The sequence below is a fragment of the Lactuca saligna genome, chromosome 7 (genome assembly GCF_052625555.1).
Source record: "Lactuca saligna cultivar CGN05327 chromosome 7, ASM5262555v1, whole genome shotgun sequence".
In the NCBI taxonomy this organism is placed as follows: Eukaryota; Viridiplantae; Streptophyta; class Magnoliopsida; order Asterales; family Asteraceae; genus Lactuca; species Lactuca saligna.
The window spans coordinates 47,334,124-47,345,146 of record NC_136423.1 but is presented as its reverse complement, the minus strand read 5'-3'; positions in this window follow the sequence as shown (position 1 = coordinate 47,345,146).

The window sequence follows — 11,023 nt, the reverse complement described above, 5'->3', positions numbered from 1 at the left end:
TTATGCACTTTATGAGATATTATTGCATGCTAGAGACAGGCTAGGAATTTCATATCTTAGGACTAGAGTGGACTGATTTGTGATGCCTTAGCCTAGGGTTTGTTGTTATATGTGCGTTATGCTTTGGTGTGTATGTGATGAGTGAGGGTATCTAGTTAGAACGCACGAGGGGTAGAGCTATAGAGTACAGTGGTACTTCCGAGGATGAGCCGAGAAGGGGGAGCTATCAAGGATAGGGAGTCCTATGTATGCTTCGATGCTCGAATGCTGCTTGCTTCGTGCTTTGTGGAGTTCTCGATGATGGGAGTCAGCTACTAAGTGAGTATGACGATACTCAGGAGGTAGATGGCTGGCATCATTAGGAACTCTTCAGCAGCTGATAGCAAAGAAGTGGGGGGACGGCGGAAGGGACTAGGGAGTAAACCTAGCCAGATGAGTGCGCTGGTAGAGTAGAGGATTTCGCTGGAGAGCGAGCACGCGTGAGGGGATTGGTGAAAGAGTAGCTCGATCAGCTACTTAGGAACTCTGGGATGGTCCGTGTGGAAAGTATGGGTAGATGTGGCAGGTAGTATGGGCCCGTACTACTGAAAGCAGAGGACCCATACTTGATACAGGGAGCATTCTGAAGGTCCTAAGGAACGGAATATGGAGTGATGTCATGGTTCGAGTACCATACATCGGAGCAGATTGCGGGGTGATGTTATGGTCCGGGCACCATACATCGGAACAGATTGAAATAGATGTTGTGGTTCGAGTGCCATACGTTGGAGCAGATGGAGGGTGATGCTATGGTTCAGGTACCATACACCGGAGCAAATTGGGAAGGCATGTCATGGGATGAGTACCATGGTTCGTAGTGGATGATGCTGGTGACTATCTTGTTATCCGATTATGATCGATGAGGTAGAGATCGGACGCTATGGGTTTTAGGCCTGTGGACCATGATTGAGGATGGAGAGGCGTTCCTTGAGAGGAGGAAAGGCGAGTACCTATCAGAGTATTGTGGTAGGGAGTTAAAGGGAGAGGAAATTTCGGTCTGAGTCGAGAAATCAGTCGATAGAGGAAAGGTCACCTTCTAGGTGGGTAGTGCCATTTATGTTCGTGTGCAAGACACGAGGGGTCTGCTGTTTCAGTTCTGGACTTGGGAGTACACCCTGCAGGTAATTTTCGATAATGACTTCCCTCAGAGCATCAGGCAGCGGGTGTACCGCGAGACAGTGATTTACCGTGAGCAGACAGTCAGTTGGGACTGAGGTAGTCGAGAACCACACCACACCTAATTGAGAATGACAGGTTGTGTTATAGTGGTAGCGGTGAAGAATTCAGTCGAGTTTTGCAGTGCAGAGAGTTTCGTCTAGGTTGAGAGTGAGTTCCTGTCCTTGGGACAAATCCAGCGTTGGATATGGGTTGATGAGTTGAGATGAGAGGAACGATGATTTTGCGGTGCAGTCTACGAGTCAAAGATGTTATCGAGCAGTGCAGGTGCTTAGTATTAGATTGGTATGGGATTTGGAACGATTAGAGGCAGCCGTGATGAGAAGTTCTTGGAGAGTTAACCAGAGGTTCAGAGTATAGAGGGTTGATTGACTTCATAAGGGAAAGGACTATTGGGCGTTGCACAGCACTTTCCTGGAGCAGGTACGATTTCGCTGGTGAAAGATAGTCATGGGTTGATGGTATGCTAACTAGTGACGGTTCGAACCCTAGTGGGGGAGAACCGGGTGCAGTACGTAGAAAACTAAGAATTGCCAAAAGTAGTTATAAGTGGAGTATAGAGATGCAATAGGAAATCATGAGACCATAGGTGTCGATGATCGAGTAAAGGGGTCAGAGTGAGTTAATGCGGGAAGTACTTGAGGAGGAGAACGAACGTATCCATGACAGGTGATTGGTGTTGTTGCAAGGAGATAGAGAATGATTGGGCAGTCAACTTTCGGAGTCGGTATGCGTATCCTTGTTTGGATTTTGAGTGTCGGGAAAAAGGGATTTGGAGAATAATTAGCGCATTTCGTACGTCAACGTTATCTCGCATTCCAATCGAGAAATTAGATGCACCAAGGTTGTAAGGCGGGGAAAATATAGATTTAATTATGGGGGCAGGAGATCAGTGGTGGTGGTAGTATTCTGGGATATTCTGGTATGATATCCTTATTTTGGAGTTATTCGGGAATCCTGAATTGAGTCGACGTGTGGCATATCAAGTATCCGCGGATTTAGTGGGAGTCTTCGAGTATGGGCATTCAGGAAGATTATTTGAGAGGGTGGAATTTCTCAAGATGGGCGTTTGTTATGTTGATTGTCTCCATAGTCTGTGGTGGATATTCTAGTCACAGTACTCACTAATCAGAAGTTGTTGTGATACTGCATGGAGTCGCAGTCCTCACTAGATGGCAAGAGAAATTCTTTCGAGCAGTGTACGAGGTGGAAGAGTTTTGAGTCTGGGTAGCCTTGGTATTGAGTCTTTGGGGCTTGGACGTTGAGTCGGGGGCGAGACGGAGGTCTCCGTCTCTGTCGGGAGATGCAGGGAGGTACGCAAGGATTATGCGCAGCAGGAACCAAAGATTTGAGTCGGGACGACCCTCGGTTGGATTATATTTTCTCGCATGAAGAAAAGAGAATTTTGTGACTTGCGTGTCCTGGTTCAGGATAATGGTCACGGGGAGAAAGTTAGTGGGATATTTGGATCATGATATGGGTGACTGTCGGGGGCTCAGAAGTGAAGCCAAAAGTTGATCTGGTACTCAGTCTTGAAGAGGAATGTGGGAAATGAGCTCATCATGATGACATGTGAGGACACTTTAGAGAGAGTAAACGATCCAGACGCTCGAAGATATGCTTCGGGCATGTGCACCAGATTGTGGAGGAAGCCGCGGTACGTATTGGTCCTTGGTTGAGTTGTCCCGTATCAACAGCCATCATTAGTGCATTAGTATGCCGCCCTTTGAGCTGTTGCATGGAAGGTGATGTCGGAATCTCGTTCGTTGAGGAAAGGTAATGCATGGACCCGAGAGTCCTTGCGAGCAGATCCAGTGCATGTGTGATACAGGGAGTAGTGGCAAGGTTGTTAAGCGGATTTCACTAAGTGAGGGAAGGGAAAGGTATGTTGGGGCGAGTGCAGCATGTGTATACGATTGCAAGAGGTGAACTCGTGAGAGTTGCCCTGAGAATTGAGAATAGGTCCCTCAGTTGTTCCGATATGGATAAAGTGGGCTTAGGATCGGGGAACCGGTGATTCAGAGTTTCATAACCCTTATGGGTCGTGTGATCATTGAGATTTAGAGCAGAGTCGCGTCTTGGGAAATTCTCGGTTGCAGGAAGTGGTGGACAGTACAGCGATCGTGTTTTGGTCGACAAAGCAGATGCAACAGGTTAAACAGAGGTTAAAGATCGTTTAGAGTTGACAGGAAGGTTGTGCAGGCAGACGCCGTTACGAGCATGTGTTTCAGGTCGGCGACTTCGTATTCCTGACGGTCTCTCCCTGGGAAGGGGTGTTTCGATCCAGGAAGAGGGGTAAGTAGGGGCCCGGTATGTTGGGTCTTTGCGTGAAGGTGCGAAGGTAGGAAAAGTGGCCTACCGGTTGGAGCTGCCAACGGAATTGGGATGGATCCATGACACTTTTAGGTGTCGCAATTGAAGAGGTGTATAGCAGATGAGTCAGCAGTGGTTCTACTAGAGAACGATTAGGTGGATGCGAGCCTGTGTTACGCCGAGAGGCCAGTGGCTATCAGGGATCGGAAGATCAAGTTTCTGAGGAACAAGGAGGTACCTCTGGTATTGATTCAGTGGCAACCTCGGAAGAGATCGGAAGTGTCTAGGGAAGCCGAAACGTGTGGTGCGGGAGCAGCATCCAGAACTATTTTCAGAGTGAGACTTCGAGGGCGAAGTCTAATTCTAGTGGGGGAGAATTGTAACAGCCCAAAATCTTAAGTATTGTTTAATTGCATTTTGGGGTGTTTTAAAGGGGAGACTCGGCGAGTTGGAGCCAGACTCGCCGAGTAGGGTCGCGGTTGTGGTCGCGGGTTCGCGGCTGGACTCGACGAGTCCAGGTATGGACTCGGTGAGTCGACGCTGTTCAGCGGAAAACCCTAGCCGTTCAGTTTGGGAAGTATATAAGGGATCTTATGCCGTCATTGCTCGTCTTTTGGCCTATTGAAGAGAACCCTAAACGACTGAGGCGTCTAGAGCAAGCTTGAAGGCCATGGGTGACCTTGAAGGAATTGTTGTGCAAGGAGGAGAAGGGTTTTAGTTAAAGGAACTGCAGGGAGTTCGAGTTCTGAAGTTTGGGGACATGGAAGGTACATCATTCAGGTAATAACTCGGATTACATTCTCCTGTGATTGATGTGTATATAGATTTAGGGTTTATGGAACCCATTTGGAGTCTAGATGGTTTGTTGTGTTGTTATTCAACGTTTATAACCTTGCATTAGGACCCTTAGAGGTCCAGAAGGATCCATGTTTGTATATTCGGGAAAATATGTACCTCAGGAAGCAGTTCGATCGACTGCATGGCGTGGACTCGCCGAGTCGGATCATCAGACTCGGCGAGTAGCTTGAAGATTCACTGGGACTCGCCGAGTTTGTTCTTCAGACTCGGCGAGTGGAGTCGGGGTGGCCCCGCGATTCTTCCAGGAGTAACTCGTCGAGTCAAAGGGGATACTCGACGAGTAGAAGGGGAATTTTAGAGGATTGAAGAACGACCAGACTCGCCGAGTCGCCAGGGAACTCGCCGAGTCCAGTCGAGCTGACAATGGACTGTTAACCAGAGATGACCGGTGTGATTTCTTAGGGTCAGTTAACGTGGAAGATAGAAGTGTTAATAAGAGATATATGATGTTACAGGGAGCTTGTAGCTCGGAGGATCAAGTGCAAGGGACTTCAGGAGTTGCTATCTCCCAGCGTCCGCGAGGTGAGTCTTCTCACTATACTGTACCCGGAAGGGTTTGATTGTGTGACCGGAAGGTCGAACATGTTATGCGTTATGTATTTATACTATAAATGGAAGTTAGTTGCTACGCGTGATATGCATGTTTATATGGGCCGGAAGGCAAAGTGTATGTGACAGAAAGGTCAGGTATGATATGTGAGATATGTGCTTTAAGTGTGAGAATAAATGTATTATGTGATGTGTATGCTTCGGGCCGGAAGGCAGGTTGATATATGTGCTTTATGTGTTAGAGTAAATGTATTATGTGTTATATATGTTTATGGGCCGGAAGGCAATTATCTTATGGGCCGGAAGGCAATTATCTTATGGGCCGGAAGGCGATTATCTCATGGGCCGGAAGGCATTGTGCAGTGGACCGGAAGGTCAGGGTCAGGGCCTGGAAAGGCGTATGTGCGTAAGGTGTATATTGGGGAACTCACTAAGCTTCGTGCTTACAGTGTTTATGTTATGTTGTTTCAGGTTTTCTCAGTAACGCGGAATGGCAACGGTTCGATTGTACACACCGAAGAAAGAGTTGTATTTTGGAGGATCCTGGTTGTCTATGCAAATGAAAATGGAACTATGTTTTGTAATTCAAATATGAATAAGATTTTTACCAAGTGTTTTAATATTAAATTGATTATTTAAATGAAAATTTTGTTTTTGAAAATCACGGTGTTACATCGTGCCATAGAGGTAATGCCTCCATATCTTCAGAGCGAAAACTACCTCTGCCAACTCCAAATCATGAGTCGGGTAGTTCTTTTCATGCTCTTTCAGCTGTCAAGATGCATATGCTATCACCTTTTCTCTTTGGGTCAAAACACAACCCAATCCAACCCCAGACGCATCGCTATAAACAGCGAAGTCTTCAACTCCATCGGGTAGAGAAAGTATCGGTGCCTCGCATAGTTTCTTCTTTAGCTTCTCGAATGCTTCTTTATGCTTATCATTCCAAGCATAAGTAGCTCCTTTGTGGGTCAAAGCTGTTAATGGACTAGCGATCGAAGAAAAGCCTTGGATAAATCTTCGGTAATATCCGGCTAATCCTAAAAAGCTTCGGATCTCCGTGGGACTTTTTGGTTGTTCCCACTTCATTACAGCTTCAATCTTTGCTAGATCAACCATTATACCTTCTTGGTTGACCACGTGACCCAAGAATTGGACTTCACGAAGCCAAAAATCACATTTGGAGAACTTAGCATACAGCTTCTCCTTCTTCAAGACTTCTAACACTTCTCGCAAGTGTCTGCCATGATCCTCCTGGATTTTGAGTAAATCAAAATGTCGTCTATGAACACTATCACGGATTTATCAAGGAACGGATTACAAACCCTATTCATTAAATCCATGAATGCTGCTGGAGCATTGGTTAGTCCAAACAACATAACCAAGAACTCGTAGTGTCCATATCTAGTTCTAAACGCAATCTTCTCTATATCCTGCTCTCTCACTTTCAGCTGATGATATCCTGACCTTAGGTCGATCTTCGAGAAATAGCTCGAACCTTGTAGTTGATCGAATAGGTCATCAATCCTCGGCAACGGATGTCTATTCTTTATTGTTTCCTTATTCAGCTCTCTGTAATCAATGCACATTCTCATACTTCCATCTTTCTTCTTCACGAATAACACCGGAGCTCCCCAGGGTGATGAACTAGGTCTAATGAAACCTTTATCCAATAACTCCAGAAGTTGCATCATCAGCTCCTTCAGCTCCGTCAGTGCTAATCGATAAGGTGCTTTTGCAATTGGTGTTGTTCCTGGTAACAAGTCAATACGGAATTCCACTTGTCGATCAGGCGGTAATCCAGGAAGATCTTCGGGAAATACTTCCGGATAATCACACACCACAGGAATACTCTGCATCACCTTCTTCTCCTTCTTAGCATCAATCATGAATGCTAAATATGATGTACATCCCTTGGTCAAACACTTTCTGGCTTTCATTAGAGAAATGATTCCAGAATTTACCCTACGTTTATCTCCATACACCATAAACGATTCCTTCCTGGCGGGCTTACCTTCACTATCTTCTTCTTGCACAAAATTTCGGCATCATTGGCGCTAAGCCAATCCATTCCCAAAACGATGTCGAAACCATTAAGTTCGATAGGTAATAATTCTTCGTGAAACTTATTCCCATTAAGGTCGATTAAGATGTTTTTCATACGATGGCTAACAGGTACAAACTTGTCACTAGCAACTTCGACTAACAAAGCATTATCTAGTCTATCAACAGGCAATGCTAGTTTTCTACCAAATTCATGCGATATAAAGGAGTAGTTGGCTCCATAATCAAATAAAATTTGGGCAGGCAAATTGTTAACGAGAAAGGTACCTGAAGCGACATCAGCTTCATCTTTAGCAGCTTCCAGTGTCATTTGGAATGCTCTCGCCTTTGGCTTTGGCGAAATGTTGGGTTTAGCTGCCTCCTTCTTCTTCGGGCAGTCCCTCGACATGTGTCCCTCCTCACCACAACCATAACAAACTTTCTTAGTGAGGGTACATTCATTGGCATAGTGACCTGGCTTTCCACACTTGTAGCATGTGGTCATTACCTCACATTTTCCATGATGCTTCTTCTTACATTTGTCGCACCATTTCGCTTCGCCTCCACTTCCCCTCGAACCAGACTTCGAGAACTTGTTTTTCTTATTGGACCCTGAAGTTCCATCGAACTTCCTCTTTTCACCAACTTCTATCCTTTCCAGACCCTTTTCCTTCTGTTGGGCCTCCACATTCTCAGCTGCACGAACAGCCGTTTTTCAGAGTAGTTGCCATCTTGACTGTCGGACCAAAGTCGGCAGGCAGTCCATTAGCAAACCTCTCAATCTTGGAGAGTTCCGTTGGCACTAGGTACGGAAATAATTTCATTTTCTCAGTGAATGCCGTAGCATAGTCGTCTACGCTCATCCTCCCCTTTTTCAAGTTTTGGAACTCATTGTTCAGATCAATTAGATCTATCTCTGAACAATATTGCACCCTTAACTGTTCCAAGAACTCCTCCCATGACATTTTCAAAGCTTCTCCTCGTGGCATAGTATCTGCCAACAACTTCCACCAACTTAATACTCCAGTCTTCAGTTGTCTGAGTGCAAAGACAATCTTCTGTTTTTTTCTACAGTCGCAACTTTCAAATACCATCTCCATTTCGGAGATCCAATCCATTATTTCAACAAGCTTTGGGCTCCCAGAAATACATGGCGGTTTGGCGCCCAAGAAATTCTTGTACATTCGCCCATCGTTGTTGTTTCTCCTTTCCGGATTGTTCCTTCGTTCTTCTTGAGTCCCAACTTGACTCATAATGCGACTATTGTTCCCTTCCTCCGATTGCTCGGGAATCAATTCAGGTTCCTCAATAGGTATGATAGGTTCGTCCCTATTATTATGCAACATTTGTCGCATCTCCTCCCTTTGTTCGGCTAGCATAGCCCGAATCATGGCTTGCACTCCAGCCATGGTGATCTGTTATGGTGCTGCCGCTACAGCAGGTATTTGCTCAATCACTGGCAGTTGATTCCTGTTTTCATCCGCGTTTCCAACGCCACTCCTTGTTCTCACCATTTTTGATCTACACATCGAATAAGGTGAAATTTAGATCTTCGATCATGATAGATTTTCAAATCATCCTTATCACTCCGAAACGATTACATGCTAGTTCTAATATCATATACATACGCTTAGAATCCTAAATACATAAACCTTTAGATCCGGTTGGCAACAAACCGTAGATCCGAACAAATAATATCATATATGGCAACATATAACATTTAGCACATAAAAGCATTTTAGGCAACGTTCCTAAAATAAACTAGTGCTTGTGTCTAAAATCCAACAGACACACATCTCAAATTTCACTTAGCATTCTAAGTTTAAGTTTAGAAATCCTACAAATTCCTAATTCGCTTAAACTAATGCTCTGATACCAACTGTGACATCCCCAAAATCATGGCCAGAAAAGACTGATTTTCATTTATGCTTTTAAAATAATTTCAGAGTAAATCCTTTTGATTTGAAAGAGTTGTGGAATTTGTTCCCAAAAACAAAACATGATAAAACAATGTTTACCAAAGCATTTCATAAAAGAAATGTATTTTTCATTATATAATCAAAACTCGGGGTGTCATGTTCCGATACAGACCAATAAGCATAAACGATAACATTACAAGTCATTCAACAATATATATACATATGCAGACTTGTAAACAAAACAACTTGATGGTTCATCCATCTTACGCCCTTGCACCACTTTCTGTAATACAAATAAAACTGAGTGGGTCAGGCTTGGGAGCCTGGTGAGCATATAGGGTTTTCAACCCACAATAAATAAATTATATTTAATTTCACCAACCAATCACTATCCCGATTACCCATTCCCGTTATCCTCACTTTACGTCCCTAAAACAACATCTATCTCAAGGGACCTAATCTAGGATTTTCATCGGGACGGACATTACTGCTAAGGGGTTTCCTCAACAATAGATATCCTAAAGGCAACCATGAGGGGGATAGAGTACACCGGTGAACACATCGTTCACAACACCTACAGGTTATGAACCTGCTAGCGTTCCACGAGACTGTCTAGAAGTAGTCTGTGGTCGTTATCCATACTCCGCTGAATAACTAGGTCAACAACAACAACATCGAGGTCTCTTATCTGTTTATTACACACCAACTATCTACCAATGTTCTACCCAAGATATTAGTAGATAAAAATATATATATTTTTATACATACTTTAAAACTTGTATAGCATTTTCATCCAATACATATTTCACATAACAGATGAGGCATACCCACATAACACGTATTTCATAGAAAACAAATCAGATCTATAAGATTGAAGAGAGTGAATATACATTCACACACATAACAACAAAATTATACACATAACACGTATTTTGTATAAAATACTTCATAATTATGCGTTAGAAGAAAGTAACTACACACTCACTTGATCAGAAGATTATCGGACAGCACTACGGCTTGTAGAAGTAGTAATCCTCAGCAGATCTGAAAGATCTCTACAAAAATCGAACTTCTCGCGGCCGCACTTCTCGGGATCTTCGGGATCTCGGGACTTGCTTTGGGACTCGGGAATATTACCGGGGCTTCGGGGTGGCTTCGGGGGTAAAAACGCAGAGCTTCGGCACGAAACGGAGGAGAAATGAGCAATTATGTCCGGACCTCTTGCATCCTATTTATAGGAGGCTGGAACCTCCCAGTACGCGGGGCGTACGCCTGTACACGGGGCGTACATGCCTCCGAAGTCGTCACTGCATGCGTCATCCGAAGTGTCGACATTTCTTGCTATACGCGGGGCGTACTCCGGATGAGTCCGGTGACTCGTCTTCGGATAAGGTCGGATTTAATAATTAAATTTAATTATTAATTATTTAATAAACTTCGAAAATTCATATCTTTTTCATACGAACTCCGTTTTCGACGTTCTTTATATCCACACAAAGGTGTGACTACGCTCTACAACTTTCGTTTTGACTGCGTCGGCTAATTTTGACTTTATTTTTATTATTTATTTTTAATAGGCTGGAACAGAAAATTTCGTTATAAATTAATAACTTCTTCGTTTGACGTCCGTTCTCGCCTAACTTTTTATCGCTTTGATACTAACAACGAGATCTTCGATTCTCGTTTAGATCACTAAGGCTAAATATCGCTCTAACGTAAATTTCACTTTTTACGTCATTCAGCAGTGTCGGTTTTGTCGCGAAACTTCGACAGGTCATAACTTCTTCGTTATAACTCGGATTTCGACATTCTTTATATCTTCGGAAACCTTGTTTCAACTACTACAACATTATCTAAAGATATCAAGTTTATTTTATACTTAAATTTTGACGCTTATTTTTATTCTTAATTAATCAAACCACATAATTAAGCAATTAAGCACAAAATACATAATACTCAAATAATACACTTCTATTATTTCAAAACGGGTTACAAAGGTTAACCTAGACTATTACATTGCTAAAAATGGCAAGCCCAGAAACACAAGCGTTATAGACGACCTAGTTAATGATCGTCGCTTGTTTAGTGTCGGGTTCGGGCCCTTGCCCTCACGGCCTAGTACTTAT